The sequence below is a fragment of the Orbicella franksi genome, chromosome 1 (genome assembly GCF_964199315.1).
Source record: "Orbicella franksi chromosome 1, jaOrbFran1.1, whole genome shotgun sequence".
Taxonomy (NCBI): domain Eukaryota; kingdom Metazoa; phylum Cnidaria; class Anthozoa; order Scleractinia; family Merulinidae; genus Orbicella; species Orbicella franksi.
In genome coordinates, this window is record NC_138145.1 from 28483730 (window position 1) to 28495839 (window position 12110).

Genomic DNA, 12110 nt, shown 5'->3' on the forward strand with positions numbered 1-12110 from the left:
GTCAAGTCTGGGGAGTGAGGTCACAAAACAATTCGAATTAATTCTGGTTTTGTTCGATTTCGCTGAAATTTTAACACGATAAAGCTGGATTGTTAAGGAATAGATTTACCGCCTGCCAATGTGTGGTAGCTATTAACGCTTAAGTGATATATCGCTTTGAAATCAGGGTTTTGAAGAGTTTTTTTTTGCAACGTGTGGGTTCGGCGTGATTTTGTAATCGGAGGTTTTTGTTGACCCCGAAGGAAAAAATATCCGGAAAGGTCATTTCATCGACGATTCAAACGAATATAAATATGTATATGTTCCGAGCGAAATTTCTGCTGAAAAAATATAATTTTTGACGAACGCTGGGTTTTTAATTTTTTTCCCGCGAAAGTCAGTATCGGAGATGAGATTTATTAATGTTTCAACAGCTTTTGGCGAGTAAACATCACAGGTTGCGTGACTCAAAATTTGGCCGAGTGAAAGCTTGGGTCTGGTCGCCTACAAATCGGAACAAGAAGATCTGTTAGATCTTATAACCGCGCTTTTAGAATTTAACTGTTTGCTTAGCACTACCGTCGGAACGGAGTGCACATTCCAAAGCAGTCATTGATGATTTTTTTCTTACTGTAGACATCACATCACTTGATCAACACAAACTGTATTATTGCACCATCAGTGGTACCCATTGACAAATCTCCGATGACCTTATGGTCTTAATCTTTGTAGAACTTTCTTCGGGATATGTATGGGCATGAACGATATAAATGACACGATTAACACTATTAACACTATTAACAACAGCTTTCTTTCTTAAAAGTCATTATTAAATTTACTTGGTGTTTTCCACGAGTAAAGGGCTAGCAAAGTAGTCACACAAGTCATATAATTTAATAATAAAACTCTATCCCGACCGATGTATCGATTTTGGCCACTCCTGTGACCACAGATTGAAAACGTGACAGAAAATTGGCGTTACTTTCGATTCTCACCAAATTTGGACAGTGGGATGATCTCGTCATTAGCCAATTATAGGCCATCTTTCAGCTCTTTTCGTCATATCCCCCCCCCCACGGGAGAATTTTGTCAAGTTAGCTAATTTAGTATGCAAGCCACCGTAATGGCGGTCACCGTCGACGAAATGTTTATTTGCTCAAAATTGGAGATGGAAATCAGGACATTTGTAAGGATACAGGCCGGTTGCTGGCTTCTAAGGCTGAATTTATCCAGAAGTAAGCTGTATTTTCGTTTTCGTGCCGAAAGCCATGCGATGAAATATTATCGGCTTGTTCTCCTGTCTTGTTCTGTTTTTCTCTTGGTCTTTTTTGTAGCCCGCCGAGGCCAGTCTTTCGTCTAAATCAGTTGAAAAAAGTTCGAAAAAGATGTTCCCATTCAAGTTTAAGCTCTCAGGCGATAATTCTGGAGTTTTTTTGGCCGAAACGTCGACTTTGTTCGTGTTTTTCGGTTGATATGGGCGACCGTTGCCTCCTTTGTTAGGTCAAGTCTGGGGAGTGAGGTCACAAAACAATTCGAATTAATTCTGGTTTTGTTCGATTTCGCTGAAATTTTAACACGATAAAGCTGGATTGTTAAGGAATAGATTTACCGCCTGCCAATGTGTGGTAGCTATTAACGCTTAAGTGATATATCGCTTTGAAATCAGGGTTTTGAAGAGTTTTTTTTTGCAACGTGTGGGTTCGGCGTGATTTTGTAATCGGAGGTTTTTGTTGACCCCGAAGGAAAAAATATCCGGAAAGGTCATTTCATCGACGATTCAAACGAATATAAATATGTATATGTTCCGAGCGAAATTTCTGCTGAAAAAATATAATTTTTGACGAACGCTGGGTTTTTAATTTTTTTCCCGCGAAAGTCAGTATCGGAGATGAGATTTATTAATGTTTCAACAGCTTTTGGCGAGTAAACATCACAGGTTGCGTGACTCAAAATTTGGCCGAGTGAAAGCTTGGGTCTGGTCGCCTACAAATCGGAACAAGAAGATCTGTTAGATCTTATAACCGCGCTTTTAGAATTTAACTGTTTGCTTAGCACTACCGTCGGAACGGAGTGCACATTCCAAAGCAGTCATTGATGATTTTTTTCTTACTGTAGACATCACATCACTTGATCAACACAAACTGTATTATTGCACCATCAGTGGTACCCATTGACAAATCTCCGATGACCTTATGGTCTTAATCTTTGTAGAACTTTCTTCGGGATATGTATGGGCATGAACGATATAAATGACACGATTAACACTATTAACACTATTAACAACAGCTTTCTTTCTTAAAAGTCATTATTAAATTTACTTGGTGTTTTCCACGAGTAAAGGGCTAGCAAAGTAGTCACACAAGTCATATAATTTAATAATAAAACTCTATCCCGACCGATGTATCGATTTTGGCCACTCCTGTGACCACAGATTGAAAACGTGACAGAAAATTGGCGTTACTTTCGATTCTCACCAAATTTGGACAGTGGGATGATCTCGTCATTAGCCAATTATAGGCCATCTTTCAGCTCTTTTCGTCATATCCCCCCCCCCCACGGGAGAATTTTGTCAAGTTAGCTAATTTAGTATGCAAGCCACCGTAATGGCGGTCACCGTCGACGAAATGTTTATTTGCTCAAAATTGGAGATGGAAATCAGGACATTTGTAAGGATACAGGCCGGTTGCTGGCTTCTAAGGCTGAATTTATCCAGAAGTAAGCTGTATTTTCGTTTTCGTGCCGAAAGCCATGCGATGAAATATTATCGGCTTGTTCTCCTGTCTTGTTCTGTTTTTCTCTTGGTCTTTTTTGTAGCCCGCCGAGGCCAGTCTTTCGTCTAAATCAGTTGAAAAAAGTTCGAAAAAGATGTTCCCATTCAAGTTTAAGCTCTCAGGCGATAATTCTGGAGTTTTTTTGGCCGAAACGTCGGCTTTGTTCGTGTTTTTCGGTTGATATGGGCGACCGTTGCCTCCTTTGTTAGGTCAAGTCTGGGGAGTGAGGTCACAAAACAATTCGAATTAATTCTGGTTTTGTTCGATTTCGCTGAAATTTTAACACGATAAAGCTGGATTGTTAAGGAATAGATTTACCGCCTGCCAATGTGTGGTAGCTATTAACGCTTAAGTGATATATCGCTTTGAAATCAGGGTTTTGAAGAGTTTTTTTTTGCAACGTGTGGGTTCGGCGTGATTTTGTAATCGGAGGTTTTTGTTGACCCCGAAGGAAAAAATATCCGGAAAGGTCATTTCATCGACGATTCAAACGAATATAAATATGTATATGTTCCGAGCGAAATTTCTGCTGAAAAAATATAATTTTTGACGAACGCTGGGTTTTTAATTTTTTTCCCGCGAAAGTCAGTATCGGAGATGAGATTTATTAATGTTTCAACAGCTTTTGGCGAGTAAACATCACAGGTTGCGTGACTCAAAATTTGGCCGAGTGAAAGCTTGGGTCTGGTCGCCTACAAATCGGAACAAGAAGATCTGTTAGATCTTATAACCGCGCTTTTAGAATTTAACTGTTTGCTTAGCACTACCGTCGGAACGGAGTGCACATTCCAAAGCAGTCATTGATGATTTTTTTCTTACTGTAGACATCACATCACTTGATCAACACAAACTGTATTATTGCACCATCAGTGGTACCCATTGACAAATCTCCGATGACCTTATGGTCTTAATCTTTGTAGAACTTTCTTCGGGATATGTATGGGCATGAACGATATAAATGACACGATTAACACTATTAACACTATTAACAACAGCTTTCTTTCTTAAAAGTCATTATTAAATTTACTTGGTGTTTTCCACGAGTAAAGGGCTAGCAAAGTAGTCACACAAGTCATATAATTTAATAATAAAACTCTATCCCGACCGATGTATCGATTTTGGCCACTCCTGTGACCACAGATTGAAAACGTGACAGAAAATTGGCGTTACTTTCGATTCTCACCAAATTTGGACAGTGGGATGATCTCGTCATTAGCCAATTATAGGCCATCTTTCAGCTCTTTTCGTCATATCCCCCCCCCCCACGGGAGAATTTTGTCAAGTTAGCTAATTTAGTATGCAAGCCACCGTAATGGCGGTCACCGTCGACGAAATGTTTATTTGCTCAAAATTGGAGATGGAAATCAGGACATTTGTAAGGATACAGGCCGGTTGCTGGCTTCTAAGGCTGAATTTATCCAGAAGTAAGCTGTATTTTCGTTTTCGTGCCGAAAGCCATGCGATGAAATATTATCGGCTTGTTCTCCTGTCTTGTTCTGTTTTTCTCTTGGTCTTTTTTGTAGCCCGCCGAGGCCAGTCTTTCGTCTAAATCAGTTGAAAAAAGTTCGAAAAAGATGTTCCCATTCAAGTTTAAGCTCTCAGGCGATAATTCTGGAGTTTTTTTGGCCGAAACGTCGGCTTTGTTCGTGTTTTTCGGTTGATATGGGCGACCGTTGCCTCCTTTGTTAGGTCAAGTCTGGGGAGTGAGGTCACAAAACAATTCGAATTAATTCTGGTTTTGTTCGATTTCGCTGAAATTTTAACACGATAAAGCTGGATTGTTAACGAATAAATTTACCGCCTGCCGATGTGTGGTAGCTATTAACGCTGAAGTGTTATATCGCTTCGAAGTCAGGGTTTTGAAGAGATATTTTTGCAACGTGTGGGTTCGGCGTGATTTTGTAATCGGAGGTTTTTGTTAACCCCGAAAGAAAAAATATCCGGAAAAGGTCATTTCATCGACGATTCAAAGGAATATAAATATGTATATGTTCCGAGCTAAATTTCTGCTGAAAATATATAATTTTTGACGAACGCTGGGTTTTTAATTTTTTCCCGCGAAAGTCAGTATCGGAGATGAGATTTATTAATGTTTCAACAGCTTTTGGCGAGTAAACATCACAGGTTGCGTGACTCAAAATTTGGCCCAGTGGAAGCTTGGGTCTGGTCGCAGACAAAACTACGAAAAAACCACGGGTAAACCATGAACCGCGCTCGGCCCATGGCCGCGCGGTTAAAACAAAACACGGCTAAACCATGAACTGCGCTCGGCCCATGGCCGCGCGGTTAAAAAAATAAACCACGGGTAGAACATGAACCGCGCTCGGCCCATGGCCGCGCGGTTAAAAAAACCACGGGTAAACCATGAACCGCGCTCGGCCCATGGCCGCGCGGTTAATAACTTTAAAACGTGTCAAGGCACAGAAGGTAGATGTTTCTTGAACAATTATAAAACCAAGACTGAAAAAGAGTGAGTAGGCGTGTTTCTGCGAGAGTAACTGCGGGGGTGATAGAAATCGCTAAAGAGAATCAATCAATCCAATGAATATCGATCGCACGGTATCTATAGAGTGACATAAATAATGACTTAAGAAAACGATGCAAATTTGAAATTTTGCAACACACTTTACGAAGCTTCGAATTCTCGAATTCTGCTTCGAGATAGCCTCCTTTGAGGCAAGTGAAATTTCTGAGTGCCCAAAGGACTTTTCATCTCGAAAACGTAAGGAGCAATTATCAAAAACTTTACTTCTCTCCACAAACTCAAAAGGCCTCCCATTAAATTGATTTCACGCGGTTTCAAGTCGTACGTCCTTGCTAAGTGAAAGTACCAGGTTGAAGCTGTTGTCGCCATTAGTTGTTAATGAAATTTCTTGCCATCGGTAATTATGCAGTTTCGAATATAAGCCCCTATACAAGTTCTCGGCCAATAATAGTAAAGTTTCCATAACACCCACGACGCTGTCCTTGGGTCTACTGATAGGGTCTCCGGGAAACAAAGCTCAATTCTCCCTTTTGGCCAGTCATTGGGTGTTTCAAAATACTTCGACCCCTGATGGCCAATTCCAAAAGGCGGGTTTAGATGACTACAGAGAACCAATTCGGAATTTTCTGTCCTATAGAATCTTTCTACTGCTATCGTATTTTCTTGTTATTTTTGACAATGTAAATAATGGGTTTTTTTTTTAATCTTAGCTGTTCCAGAACCTGTTGCCTTCTATCCCTTGAATGCACCCTATAAAGCCGCAGAAAAAGAGAACAGGCAGCCAAAGGGAATCCTGGGGAATGCTGAGATTACGTACGGACCGTACAATGAACCAGGCGGAGCGTACATGTTTTATGGCATTGCTAGCAGCTACATCGAGTTTCCGAATACAGGGGGCCTGGACACTCGATTCTCAATCACATTAATGTGCTGGGTTCGACCCGGAGGCCAAGATGGACCATTATTCAGTTACGAAAAAGATGGCCGAGGAGTCCAGATATGGATTGACCGGGGCAGATTTAATCTAAGGCTCTCTGATCTGTCGGCCTCTGGATTGTTAAGCGCGGAGGTTCTTCCAACTGGAGTGTGGGTTCATGTTGCAGCAACGTACAATTATCATACCGGAATTAGCTCTCTGTTTATCAATGGACATTTAAATGTCTCTAATCGCATACGCATAAGGTATGCGATCGCAACCAACGCCGACAAAGTTCGAATGGGGGTTAGAGTTAACGATAATAGATATTTCAAAGGGAAAGTCGCGGAAATGAAAGTTTACGATGTTGCAATGAACGAAGCCCAGATACAGACATCGATAAGACAAGGTAGCTGATAAATAATACGATGCACTTTGTAAATAGTTTCTACCTGAAATCGTTGACTCGTTACCTTCTCCGGTAGACGGATGTCTTCTGTTCTTTTCCGTCGACCGAAAATAACGTAAGTAACGTGTGCAATCTAAGAGCAGGCATGCACTGACAGTTTTTAGGCCTTACCTTTTAGGACTCTGTCGCGCAAGGCCTTCCGGGGAAAACAAACTACATCAGCTTTCTTTCCATCCAATAGCTAGTTGAGCAGAAAATGGAAGACATTTGTGTTGTTTAATAGTAATCTATTGCCAGGATCATTTCTTCAGTTACACTCCATGTACAGTTCATGTTTTATAATTATCTCACACATACCAGAAGTTCTTTTTTCTCTGGGTTGTTTTGAGCAGGCAACTTGACCTTGCTCCACAAATATATCTACACATATATATGTGTGCTTCACAACTAAAGCAGCGTTTTGATGTAATTTTTGCATGTATTACAGCAAGATTTGATTTGTTTAAAATTAATGTAAGCAGGTATGGTTCAGTCAATGAATATTAAGGGTAAAAGTTTTTTATTTCTAACCGATTAGTTCCACCAATGGTAACATTCCCAGCTGCTCTGTTAGCAATACAAGGAGGCATGCTGTCATGTTCAGCCACAGGAACTCCTCCCATATACACAGCACTGATACGGAACTCTACAGTACTGGTGAATACAACAAACACTGCAACCATCCGTCTGGACAAGGATGGAAACTACACCTGCCAGGCCATCAACCAGTATGGAACTGACGTGAAAGAACTCCAAGTCAATTTCACAAGTAAGAGATTTCTTTCTGGCCTAATCTCTCTTTTCTTGTCATGTATAGTACAATGCTTGAGAGTTAGTCGCAGGTAAACTTCGAGAAAACGCCCTGTAAGGGCCCTCTGGGTGCAAAGCGCTAAGCCCCTGTACTGCAAAAACCAATGGGTTGAAAACTATAACTTAAAGTGAAGTTCCATGCTGTCCAAATTGTTATCAAAGAGTTGTTTCTGACTATTCGTTGGCCATACTATCTCTTGATTTATTTGACATCTCATGCAGTGATTGTACTTAACGACATATCTTGAATTAAATATGAGGCTCAAAAGGCTCTGAAAAGTGTCAAATAGTTGCTTGTAAATTAAACATTTTGGGCTTAGCTCTTCTTCAGTAGGTGGAATGATCAAGCCACGCCATACAAACAACTGTACGCGTACGCAAGCTCGGAAAGTGCGCGTACGAAGTACAAAGTAAACAAAGGCGTGCTGCGACATAGGAAAACCACATTTTTAGCGCGCGTATGTGGAATACGCGCTGGAAACATAGTCACAAGAAATTAAAGTTAATGTTCAATCCGTTGGGTCTAAGCGTGCTCAGTTTGAAGATTAATTTCATTTCATGCTGCTTGTGGCTGATGTTGCTGCCAGAGCACTGTTTCAAGCCACAGACCGTGATGTCATCCACAGAGTGGGAGGCGGAGCTGAAATGTTGAGCTACGGGAAACCCACGGGATCGGTTTTGAAAACTGCGGAGCTGCTCGCTGAAACGTTCTCCCGGCGGCCTTTCAGTCTCTCCGATGTATAGGCAATTGCAGCGATGACAAGAAATGTAAGACACATTCTCAGAATGACAAGTGAAGGATGAAGGTGAATGGCGGGTGAATGCCTTTAATCCTGGCCAAAACATTAGAAACAGTGTTATTTTTCCCTAAAACCGAAATCCAATTTTACTCCCCACCGCCCCCCCTCCCCGCCCCCTCTGGACAATGTTGGGTGTCAGGAGTCAATGAATTGCAGAAATGGCCAATTAATTACTGAGAAGTTATTTAATAAAATAACTGAGATAGTACGCGCACACCCATTGATTGGTCGATAGGTGTGTTTAGATGAGCTTATGTAAACACGGTTGTGACATTTTAGATTCGCACGTATTTTTAAGAAATATTTTATATAAGCAATACCGGCAGTGTACTTTTTCGAGTTTACACAGCTTTATCTAAACACTTGAGGAGTTGGAAGAATACTAAAAAGTTTTGAAAACCTAGCTTGACCTTTGTCCCGGGTTTGAATAACTATCTCGAATTCTCCCAACCCCTCACGTGTTGAGATGAGGCTACGTAAACACGGAAAAAGGTACTCATCGCTAAATCTGAAGCTCTATGTGCTAACTTTGAAGACGTCCATGAAAACAGTAACAGCCCAGTAAAGTAAACATGAATTCTCATCTTTAAGTCATGCAACTTTGGTTTAAGCCGGGAGAGGTTGTTAGTGGATGTCCATTTCACTAAAGTGAATTAACTGGTATTAACAGCGTTTGGCCCAGAGATCGGCTTTCTGATCAGTGAAGGATATCCTGTCAGCTACCCAAGGAATGCGGACAATATATCTACATGTCCTATTCCAGAAGGCTGGTCGATGAACATTTACTTTCAGGATTTTGATGTGGAAGAAAGTCCATTTTGCGGGTAAGTGATATGGCTGTGATTATCGAGGTATATCAGTGTATCTAATGTAACGTAGTGACATGTGATGGTGTTACGCTTCTGTTAACATTCCACGTAGGGGCCAAACCACCCCCCCCCCCCCAAATGTTTCGTCCGTTCTTGGATATTTCACATTATTTCGCATTACTTAAAAAGTATTGACTCTTTCTACATCAAACTTGGCAGATGAGCAGGAGACCTATTGCCAATCATATTTACGTGAAAAATGTCAGTAAATGTCAAAGTTGTGACGTCACAGTGATGACGTCATGTTTTTTTTTACAATGTGTTCGAAAGAGCACATCAGGGGAGTTCAAACCTGAAAAAATTTTGTCAATATCACAAAAATTAAATGAAATATGGCATTTTTAAATATGAAAAATAACTCTGCAAAATATGGGGTCCCCCCCTTGAGAAAAATCCCCAAATTGGAGCCGTAATTTTGTTCCAGCAAATCCAGCTATGTTGCACATGTGATGTGCCAGATGACTAAAGCAAAAATAAAGAAGAAAATCGGAATAAAAAATTATCCTTCTAGTGTTATTGCGTTAATATTAGTTTTGTTACGTCATAACCTGTGACGTCACCCGTTTTTTACTGTTAATACCATCTTAACAAAGCCGAAAATCAAATTTCTAAAACCATACGATTTTTGACAACATCAAGCTTTCTATTTTTCTAGATTATTAGCCTTCCTAGAATAAAACTGAAAAAGATAAACCAGAGAGACTGACTTAAGAAGGACAGTATGGTTAAGCAAATTCCGGGGGGGACAACAAAAAAATATATTTTAACTTAACATATCTCAAAAAAAAAATCATCATAGCAAAAAACGGTTTCCGGCATTTTACTCCTCAAGTCAAGGCCTTTCCAATGACATAATCTTTTTATCAGATTTTACAAAAAATTATGGGACGTTTTGGTGACGTCAGCAATTATGACGTCATAATCTGACGACATTTTGTCACAACTTCGAAATTATAATAAACTGGAGAACAAAGAAAGCTCATCTGCCAAACTTGGTTCAGAAATATATAAACCAAGCAAATATAGCCTTTATGAAACATTAGGGGGTGGTTCGGCCCGTACGTGTTCTATTTATTTAGGATCCTTTGATCCTTCTACTCCCTCCCGGGGTCCTGGTATATGCCTAGCCCTGCAAAAACCCCGACACATTTGGCTCCCTTATGGGTTTGGTCTCGCATGTTAGAGAGAATGCAAACATGATGCTGCATTCCTATCTATTTCATCTGCTGTTGATCAAATATGGATATTATAACACATAAATTTTAAAGCTATCCGAGATTATCAATTTCATATTGAAGGATCACACGTCTTTAATTTTTCAATGACACATGCATTGTAAGTTGCTTGGCATATTTAAAGTGCCTATGAAATAAAATTTTTGCCCCCGTTTTTATTCCAGAAAATTAAAGTCAATGTTACACTGATTCATAATTTTCCAATTTAACCTCTGGTCAGGCGCGTAAAACAATTATTTTTATCCCTCCAGGGCAAAAATGCAAGTGTCACAACTAGTGACGTCATAAGGTGTGTAACTTTCGATCGCGCCACTTCGCGTCGGTGTACGTATTTCCTACAAAGTTACCACTCGGTTTTTTTTGGCGATTTTATTCAGTGGAAAATGTCGTCAGATGATGAATTATCCAGTAATACATCATCTTGGTCTATTGTTGAGTCAAGGAAACAGTCTGTAATTGGTTAACTATAAAACCGTTATGCCTCCAAAATAAGAAAATGGCGAAAGTGCCTTTCGCTTTGGCAAATTTAACCTGATTTAACCACTGCGGTCGCGGTTGTTTACAAATCTCACACACATACTACAAATATCAAGCTTCAATCAAATGCATGTTCTAGTTGCTTCAAACAGTATTTCACCTTTTTTGCTCTGAGGGGAGAATATATGTAATGTAAAAAAAAATGCAAATCTTATTTATAGTGGTCATGCACTTAGCTATACAAGCACTAAGCTTAGCTAGTTTACAGGCATGCCACTGACGCAAAGGACACAAATATTTCAAATAAACATAACATTGTTAAAAATCCCAACTGGCAGGAGGCAGACCAGTTGGCTATTTACAAAGCGTGACCGAGGATTTGAACTCGGGACTACCGAGAAACAAATCCCACTAGTGGCAGGGTGGAGGCCTTGAACCCAGGACCTCCGGATTACAACACCAGCGCCCTAAACCACTTGCCATTTTCGTGTTGAGTATTTAACTTTGAGAGTGTAAAATTCGCCGGGTGTTTTGTTCGCAAGTCTTAAGTTTCGCGATTTTTGTCAAATCTCGAAAACGCAAAAATACAGGTGCCTAAAAGTAAGTAGGAATAGTTCTTTTCACTTATGATCTCTAAATTTTCCTCGCAGCATCTGGGTGGGTTTAACTGGTGGCTGAGAATCGGATTGACGCTTTTTTTAAACTTATTGCTGAGATCTGATATCTGTTTCTGGAAACTGGTAACTGAGATCCAACTCTCCCATCCAGACACTCTACTTAGACTGATTCCATTGTCTATACAAAAGCAGATGTGGACTGTCCAAAGCCTGGTACAATTTGGTACATATAAGCATATCTTCTTTAAGGCTTAGTGCTATCACGACTTTCTGTAAACAGTCAGCTGCACGCTTTGTATTATATATAGTTACCTGTTTTCAGCTGGCTCGACAGATAATACGCGCAGATATTTTGCGCGTTGCGTAGTATTTGAGAGCAACGACTGGAGTAAAATGTCTGCTTGTATTACCTGTCAAGCCGTGGAATAAGGGATGTCATTTGCGACTGCATTGGCTGTATTTGTAGGTCATCATTTTCTTTTAGGTTACTGTTTTTGGTTCAAAAGTTAGTCACGACAATTCATCTCGTGTTGGAACACATCATTTTGTTCGGAGAGCACTCAAGAAGCTAGTTGCTCTAGCTCTGCTGTCCCTCAAGCAGCTCTTGTGCTTCTTCCTGCGTGTATCATAATTCGATAATGCATGCTAAAGCATGACAATTCTTATTGCCAGGTAGTATCAGGAGCCTTGGTAGTATGTAGTT